Source organism: Nannospalax galili, unplaced genomic scaffold (genome assembly GCF_000622305.1).
Source record: "Nannospalax galili isolate Female #2095 unplaced genomic scaffold, S.galili_v1.0 scaffold120, whole genome shotgun sequence".
In the NCBI taxonomy this organism is placed as follows: domain Eukaryota; kingdom Metazoa; phylum Chordata; class Mammalia; order Rodentia; family Spalacidae; genus Nannospalax; species Nannospalax galili.
This window is the reverse complement of record NW_008350324.1, coordinates 2903485-2912521: the sequence shown is the minus strand read 5'-3', so window position 1 is coordinate 2912521 and position 9037 is coordinate 2903485. Positions and strand designations below refer to the sequence as shown.

Sequence of the window (9037 nt, the reverse complement as noted above, 5' to 3'; positions counted from 1 at the left end):
ACCCAGAAGAGTCCTGGGCTTTGAGCTCATTCATTCCTGTTGCTGTAAAAACCAAGGTCATTGTCAAGTTCCCATGGTGACCAGTCACTTGTGCCAGCCGTTTCGAAAGGCCTTGTGACTGCTGAGAGTCCAAGAACGTGGGGCTGGAGCCATGCGCTCCCGCAGGACGACCTTGGCCTTCCTGAGCTGTGTCACTGGAACTGACAAGGAATAGTGTGTACACTTGAACTGTGTGCAGTCAGCCCTTAGGGAGGACGGGAGCTCCTGCTCTCTCAGGATCCAGTGCGTAGCCTGTTGGATCCTGTGGAGGACTAGGAACATGAATTCAAGGACAGGGAAGGGGCAAGATTCAGTATATGAACAAAAATGCTTTTCATGGGCAGCAGAAGGGACAGCTGAGCTTGTCGGGGCCTTGTCATCAAGGTAGCTTTACCCAGCACAGGTGTGAGTCCAGATAAAGCTGCATATTATCCAAGATGCAATGGAGCTGGATGAGTTAAGTTATGGGCCTCTTAATGTTTCCCTCTCTAATCTTTTTCTAGATCTAATCTCTCTCTATATATCTATGTATCCATGTATCTCTGTATCTATGTACCTATATGTGCCTATGTATGTATGTATGTATGTATCCACCCATCTCTGTATATCATCTATCATTTATCTATGAATCATCTATCTGCCTATCATCTATCATTTATCTATCTATGCATCATTGCTCATCTATCTATCATCTATCTATCTATCATCTATCTATCTATCATCATCATTATCTATTATCTATCTATCTATCTATCTATCATCATCTATCAATCATCTATCTATGTATCTATCATCTATCTATCTATCTATCATCATCTATCAATCATCTATGTATCTATGTATCTATCTATCTATCTATCTATCTATCATCATCTATCAATCATCTATCTATGTATCTATCATCTATCCATCTCTGTATCTCTGCATCTATCATGTATTGTCTATCATTTACCTATCTATGCATCATCTATCATCATCTATCTGTCTACTATTTACCCATCCATCTCTGTATCTATCCATTTTTCTTCTCTATCTCTCTATATATATCCATGTATCTCTGTGTCTCTGTACCTATCTATGAATCTATGAATCTATCATCTGTCTGTATATCTATCTATATCATCTATCTATCATCTATCTCTCTGTCATCTATTCATCTATCTATCTATCTATCTATCATCTATCATCTATCATCTTCTATCATCTATCAACATATCTATCATCTATCATTATCTATCATCTATCTATCTATCTATCTATCTATCTATCTATCTTATCATCTATCATCTATCATCTATCTATCTATCTATCATCTATCTATCATCATTGATCTATCTATCTATCATCTATCTATCTATCTATCTATCTATCTATCTATCTATCTATCATCTATCTATCTATCTATCTATCTATCTATCTATCTATCTATCATCTATCTATCTATCTATCTTCTATCTATCTATCATCTATCTATCTATCATCTGTATATCATCTATCTGTCATCTATCTATCTTCTATCTCTCTGTCATCTCTCTGTCATCTATCTCTCTTCTATCATCATCATCATCATCATCATCATCATCACCATCATCATCATCAGTCTGTCTTGCAATGTAGCCTCTTCTGTTTTCAGCAGCTGTTGTCATTTCAGACTCACTACATAAGAATTTAGCTTCATTCTTCTTCTGTGGATCTCTCTCCCCCTGCCCCCAGCTGTCCCTAAAGCAGAGCCCACAAAAGCGACTCTGATAGATGTGGAGTGATATTGCGATTGATTGGCCTGCTGTGATGGCGTGTGCGTATTTTGTCGTTAGCAGGGAGACTGAAAGGGGGCCAGCTAATAGAATGATCTGGCCTGCAAGACAGTCCCAGCCTGATGAACAATCCAACACAAATGTCAATAACAATTGGATTGTCTGTAAGCTACAGTCACTTAGGGCTCCCAGAGCCTGTCCACAGAGCTGGGATTGAAACCCTCAGCCTTGTGAACTCCAAATCAGGTTTGGCATGGGGAATGAAAAGCCATCAGCAGTAATAGTATTATGGGGCTGTTGGTCGAAGAAGTGCAAAGGGCTCTGAATAATGCTTGGGCTCCTGAGCGTCCCAGGGCAGAGCGTGTGAGATGAGAAGGAAGGCAGGCTGGAGGGGCTCTGGGGGCCATGAAACCTGGGGGACGCGCAGGCAGCAGTAAGGTCACCAAGGAGACTGGGGCAGTGGAATCTGAGGCTCTGCTCTGTCGTGTCTAAGTTGTGTGACTTTGAACAAATGTCCCCTGGGTTTCATCTTCTCCTATTGGAATGAGGTGACTCAGGACCTAAAAGGAGGTCACATGATCTTGCAGGGTTCTGTGCCAATGGTTGTTAGAGGATCAGCTAATGGTCCTTTAAGTTAGCTGCTGAGTGACTGGTATGATGCTTTTTTGTTTGTTTTATTTTTTATGTAATATTTTTATTGATTCTTTGACAATTTCATACACGTGTATTTTAAATGTGTACATCATTCTCCCCAACTTCCCCAATTCCTTGTCCAATTATTATTATTATTTTTGTTTCTATAATATAAGTTCCATTAGATGTTTTACATTTTCTGTAGGGCACAGGTAAAGGTACACTGGGGCTGTAGAAGAATAATAGAAAAATGATGGAAAACCTTTTGGTGCCTGGGAGTAGGAGAGGTCCAGTGCCCAGGACCACGTGTGGAGTCAAGCTGATCATCAAGGGAGGTGAGATTCTATTCTAGAAAATCAGTCCTCCCAAGACTAGAAACTATAAATGACAGAAGCCTCCCTGTCCCCATCATAAAGCCTAACGCAGAGGCAAAGTGACTGCCATACACAATTTGGAACCTCAGGGGAGGGTGTTGTGGGGATGCAGCCAGTCAGAGAAGGCTGAAACTGCTGCCTCCACCCTCCAGTCAACTCCACCATCAGCCCACCACTGGAAGAATGTGGAACCATGGCTCACAGAAGGGGATCACAGCAGTAGCTCACAGGAGAGGACTACAGCTCCAGGTTTTTTTGTTTTTGGAATTTTTTGCGATTTTCATACAATATAGTTTGATGGTATTTAGATACAATCCCCTCTCTGTACCTCTCCACTGCCCCCTGTCCAATTTAATCAGCTCATATATGTATAGCTTATAGAGTCTGATTTGTGTCCTCAGATGTTCAGTGTGGGTCCATCCCCGGGGTCTATCAAGAGTCCCATCCCTGTAAGACACTGTCTTTCTCCCTCCCAGTAGCCATCAATTGCCAAAAGTTTCTTAGGTTGGGCTGGGATTTCTTACCCACTTCCTCATGTCTATGCTGAGATTTTGTCTGGTTTGAGCTTACATGGGACTTGTGCATGCTGTCACTATTGCTGTGAGCTCATATGAGTAAATGACCAGCTGTCTAGGAGACTTTGTTTCTTGTGGCCATCCACCGTCTGGCTCTTACAATCTTTCTGTCTCCTCTTCTACAATGATCCATGAGCCTTGGGAGGCAAAGTTTGAAATAGGTGTCCTGTTTACGGCCATACCACACCGAACACACCTGATCTCATCTGAAAGAGATGTCCTATTCAGGGATAAGCACTCTGTAACCTCTTGTTCTTTGCACATTGGTCAATTGTGGGTTTCTGTGTTAATCACCATCTGCTGCGTAAGGAAACTTCTCTAGTGAAAGTTAAGAGATGCATTCATCCTAAGTGTAGAAGTTGCACTGAAAAGGTGTCACTTAGGGTTAAGCATCTCATAAATACTTATTCTCTGTATCTGAGCAGTTCTGGAATTCTGTAATAGTCTCATGTGTTACAAAATAAGGTTTGTTGATGAGGGCTAAAAAGTACAACTTATCTGTAGGATACATATTTAGAAAAAAGTAAGAAATGACAGTGGTCTAGGGATGTGGCAAAAGTAGGTTTTTTTCTAGGATCTATGACCTCTCTAGTCGTGTGTATTTGGCTATGTTTACAGTCTCACACATGAGTTCCCTCCCAGTGAGTGGGTCTTAATTCCAATTAGACAGCTATTGATTACCCTTAAGATAAAAGTGCCACTTTTATGGCATCAGTAGCAATAATTTTCTGGGGCTCCAACTCACAGGAGGAGACTGCAACTCCAGGTTCATAAGAGGAAACCACAGCTTAGCTCATTGGATGGTACCTCAGCTGTGACCCACAGGAAGGGACCATAGTTCCAGCATGGGATGAGATCACTGTTCCAGGTTCACAGAAAGTGAGCTGTAAGTGGTTGGTATGAAGCTTTTTAAAAAGAATATTTAATTTTTTTTTTTTTTTTTTAGTCTATGGCTATTTTGCCTGGATGCATGTAAGTGCACTACATGTGTGCAATGCCCAAGGAGGCCTGAAGAGGGCATCGGGTTCCCTGGAACTTGAGTTAGGGACAGTTGTTAACCACCATATGGATGCTGGTAAGCAAACTCAGGTCTTCTGTAAGACCAGCTAGAGCTTTTAAGCACTGAGTCATCTCTCCAGCCCCTGGCCGCCTTCACCCCCTGCTGGTGAGTCCCTCTGTCCTGCCATTGCTCCTGCCACTGTCCTTCCCTGCCACTAGAGCCCAGCTTCTTTGACTTTCCTATGTGGACTGAAGACCAGCAACTCTCCAGAAATCCTCCAGGCCTTCGGCATCAGACTACGGCTGTGGAGGAGTCCAGCCTTGTGGACTGACTAAGCAGCTACTGAGTTCTCAGCCTCTCCAGTGTGTAGCCATCATTGGACTATTCAGCTCTTATTGTATAATTTGATCTAATAAATCCCCTTCTGGAATATATATATATATTCATCCTATTGATTCTGTTTTCTGGAGAGCCCTGCCTAACTAATACAGGTAGGGACACAGCTCAGTGGTACAGTGCTTATCCAGCATGCATGAGGCCTGCGGTTCAATCCACAGGAAACACACACACACACACACACACACACACACACACTGCAGTATCTCAGAATCTCCACATGGCTTGACTGTGAGGTTGAATAGATGTGATGGTGTATACTAAGTGGCATTTAATTTATCTCTCCAGAGGCTGGGAGCCCTCAAGAAAGTGAAAACTAAAAAGAAATATTTCCCAGAATACCAGAATGCTCCCACTGCTCTCAGTTCATGACACATGGAAGGGCTCAGTCCTTCCTGCAAAAGGGAGAAGAAAATGAGATGTAATACAGAAGGCTGCTCTGGTTTAGTGAGATAATGCCCCAGCATCTCATCTGTGTCAATCAGGCTGAGTATGTTGGGTAGAGGTTGGGGGGTAGGGGTAGAGAAGGAATGGGGACTCAGGGTTTCAAATCAATAGTCCCTCCTAGAGGCTAGAGATACAGCTCCACTGGTAGAGTGCTTGGGTTTGATTCTTAGCTCCACATGCACTGAGCATGGTAGCACAAACCTATAATCCCAGCACTTGGGAGGTAGAGGCAAAAGGTTCAAGAGTTCAGATCATTCTTGGCTATATAGTGAGATCAGGGCCATCATGAGCTACATGAGACCCTATATTAAAAAAACCCACTCTCCCCTCACCCCAAAAGAGACTCTTCTTTGGTGTTAAAGGAGGGATGGGTATAAAAAAAGCTAGAGGGGTGATCCTGCCCCCACAGACCCTCAGTTTAGATGCTGAGTGCAGAACAATGGATTGACCTGTGATGGTCACACAGCAAGGAGCCTCCCTGGCTGATCCAGGGGAAGAGTTTGACCTTGAGTGACCTTCCTTCCCATGGCCAATCTTCCCCGTTGGCTGCCTGAACTTGTTCCTTGGCCTATGGCCTTTGCTAATAATATTCTTCTTTCTCAATTTAAATACTGACCATCATGTCAACAACAACACCACATGTGATTTCTGAGAATTCTGTGGTTGGACAGAATTTGGGACAAATTCTGGACTATGTTATCTGGGGGATGTGACAAATGACATTGCTCTGTCACTGAGCCTGAGTTTTCTGACTTGGGAAACTTGTACTCTTTTCATAGAGTCATGGACTCTAACAGGCAGATGTATTGTTTTCTATTGTTGAGCAACTAACTACCCTGAATTTTAGTGGGTGACACATGGACGTGGCTATATTTAGGTTGCTTATAGATCTGCAACTTTGGCATGGCAAAGGGACACCCTTGTTCCCCACTTTGTGACAGTTGGAGCTGCTCAAAGGCTGGGTGCTGGAGAATCACCTAGAAGCTTGTGTGCTTTTGTGTCTGGCAATAGCTGAGTCCTCAATTGGTTGGGTCAGATGGTATTATTATCAGCCGGGCAGAAATGAGGCTATTCTAAAAGACCCTGCTGTCCCTCAGTTCAGCTGTCAGACTATTGAAACAATGGACCCCAAGAAATTGGAAGTCCCCTAGGAATCGCATGCTGGGAGAAGAAAATAATTTAAAACCTGACTAGTCAGAGGGGGAGCTTGCCTCCTGACAAGAGACTTGCAACTTGTCAGAGCACATTGCAGGAGGAACTGGGGTCAGGAAAATGATGGGTCAGTGATGGGTGGGACCACACCTTGACCAGGACCGCTTAGCAAGGCGTAACTCTCGTTCTTTACTTAAACCTGAACTTCACAACCAGATCCTGGAAGACGGACTGGGGGTGAGAGTAGGGATCCACTTGATCTCTCTCTCTTTTCCCACATTATGTTCACATTGACTAAATTTCCTTCTGCTTTTAACTATTAGTTTGACTTTTTAAATTGGCTTATTAAGGATGAGCGGCTCAGCCTGGCTTGGTAAGTTTGCCGGAGCACAGGATCTGACTCTTGTAACTCTAGTATCGTGGGAACCACACGCAGGGCATCTCTGTGTGGCTATTTTGCTTCCTTACAAGATGGCGGCCTGTTCCCATTGAATATCTCTAGAGGAAAAGGTCACATCTGATCACCGCCCTGGAGGTCACAGAGGGTCATTTTGGTCTTTCTGGCCACCAGAGAGGTCACAAGATTCCATCCAGTTTCAAAGGGAGTAGAAATAGACTGCATGCTTGTCAGGGGAAGGACAACCTCTTGGAAGCGCTGGTGGGATGGGCGATGCTGCAGTGGACATTTGGGGAAACTCCAGGGTGTCATAGCTCGCATGCACAGAGCTCTTTGAGTATTAGCTGCCGTGTAGAACATTGATGCTCTCTCTTCATTCTTTAAGTTCTTCCTGCAACCAGGAACTATAGGTCCTGGTCCACAGGTGTTAGAATTCTCTGTTACCCTGTGTTGGGGTAGACCCACAGGGAATCCTCTGGAAGTGTTTGTTGATTGGCACACCAGTGATTTTAGAAAATTACATTATTTATTGTGTATATGGAGAGGGATGGGTACCCATGGTAAGGTATCTACCCAGGAGTGGAATAGGTGGGTTGTATGGAAGGTTTTGAAGGACCCTCAGCACCTCAAAGGCAGACAGTATGGGGAAGGACATTTGAAAACCATTTGTTGAGGTCAGGAAAAACTAGGATTATGAGGCTGGTGGAGCTGGACCATTGCTTAGAGGGGTAACCTGAGGCTTGGAAGGTCAAGGGACTCACCAAAGGCACATGGTGAACTCCAGCACTGCTGTGGGTTGGTGAGGGTGATCTATTAGGGGCCAGGGATTTAGTAGCAGGAGGATGAGAGGCATTTGGAGTCCTTTAAGTCAGTTCTTCTCAGATTTGATTTATTCATTTGCTTCCTTAACGTTTTTAAAAAAGGATTTGAGTAGCACCTGCAATTAATTCACTTCCTATTTTTCTTTAACTGTATTCACTTTTTCCTACCAATAGATTTATCTCCCCCACCCTCCACCTCCATCCCGTCATAACAGTCACAGAAGCAGGAGTGCGCTGGCTGGGTTCCAGGCTCTGACATGCATAGCATGTACTAGTTACATTTCTAAGAGGCTGGCTTGTATAGCACCTATAGACATCTTGTACACAGTGCTGGTTATGTGTATCAGGCAACGCCAGTGATGTCACTGACCAGTAACAAGCTCAAGTTCAAAATGAAAATGTGCAGCCTCCTGCCTGTACAGCAGTCACTTACAGGAGGGCTGGTTTTGGCTCTTGGCTTGAGGGGTTATGGTCCATCCTGGTATTTGGGGCTCCTTATGAGGTGGTGAGAGCTTGCAGCCTGGCTTATTAACATCTCAGCAATTAGAGAGAGGGACAGGCTCCATTGGAAGAGGGAGGGCTATAACCCTCAAGGCTTGTCCCCTAGTGACCCACCTCCCCCAGCCAGGCCCCACCTAAAGGCTCCACAATTTCCCCAAACAGAATCACTAGCTGGGGACTGAGTATTCAAACACACAAGCCTGTACATTGAACCTATCACACTGATGAAGACTGAATAATTTCAAGAAGCTTCTGAGTTTAGATCTCTGCAGTTGTGTTGGTCCCACACCCAGGATGCTAGGCCTGGCCCAGGCTTTGGGAAATGCTGTTTTTATTATTTATTTATTTATTTATTTATTTATTTATTTATTTATTTTCCCCTATTCCCAAAGTCTTTATTTATCTTATTTTTTTATTGTGCTTTTTAAAATTCATACAACAGGGAAATGCTGTTTTAAATAGGAATGATCTACTGGTCTATCCCAGATCCCTTGGGGCTCTGAGACCACCTACCTTGGAGGGCCAGTCAGTGATCCAAAAGTTCCACATGAGAGATGAGGTCTTTATGGAGCCCAAAGAAAGTCTGGTATGACTGAACTCCCGATCCAGGGACTCTAAACCCAGGAAAACCAGGAGATATGTCCCAGAGGCACATTCCTTAGAAGTATCAGGAGAAGGTTGGAGAGGTGCTGTGCAAACACGAGGACCTGAGTTCATATCCTTAGCACATATGTAAAAGTCATGTGTAGGGGTGTGTGCCATAACCTCAGTGTTGGAGAGATGGGGACAGGATTCCAGGGGCCATGGACCAGGAAGTCTAGCCAAAATGGAAAGTACTAGGTTGAGAGAGAGAGAGAGAGAGAGAGAGAGAGAGAGAGAGAGAGAGAGACACACACAAAAAAAAGGGGAGAAAGAAAGAGAGAGAGACACCTGAGAGAGCTCTGTGCG

The 9037-nt window shown here is 43.9% G+C and overlaps 1 long non-coding RNA gene across 2 annotated transcripts; it reads left to right on the top strand.

Moving 5' to 3' along the window:
• The first annotated feature begins 239 nt into the window (after nucleotides 1-239).
• On the top strand, nucleotides 240-4359 carry LOC115072781. Of its 2 annotated transcripts, XR_003851802.1 has the most exons (4): nucleotides 240-495; nucleotides 2632-2761; nucleotides 2953-3049; nucleotides 4322-4355. It is a non-coding gene; the product is annotated as an uncharacterized LOC115072781 (long non-coding RNA). The 2 variants fall into 2 exon arrangements; XR_003851801.1 differs by lacking the exon at nucleotides 2953-3049 and having other exon boundaries at nucleotides 4322-4359.
• The last annotated feature ends 4678 nt before the right edge of the window (nucleotides 4360-9037 follow it).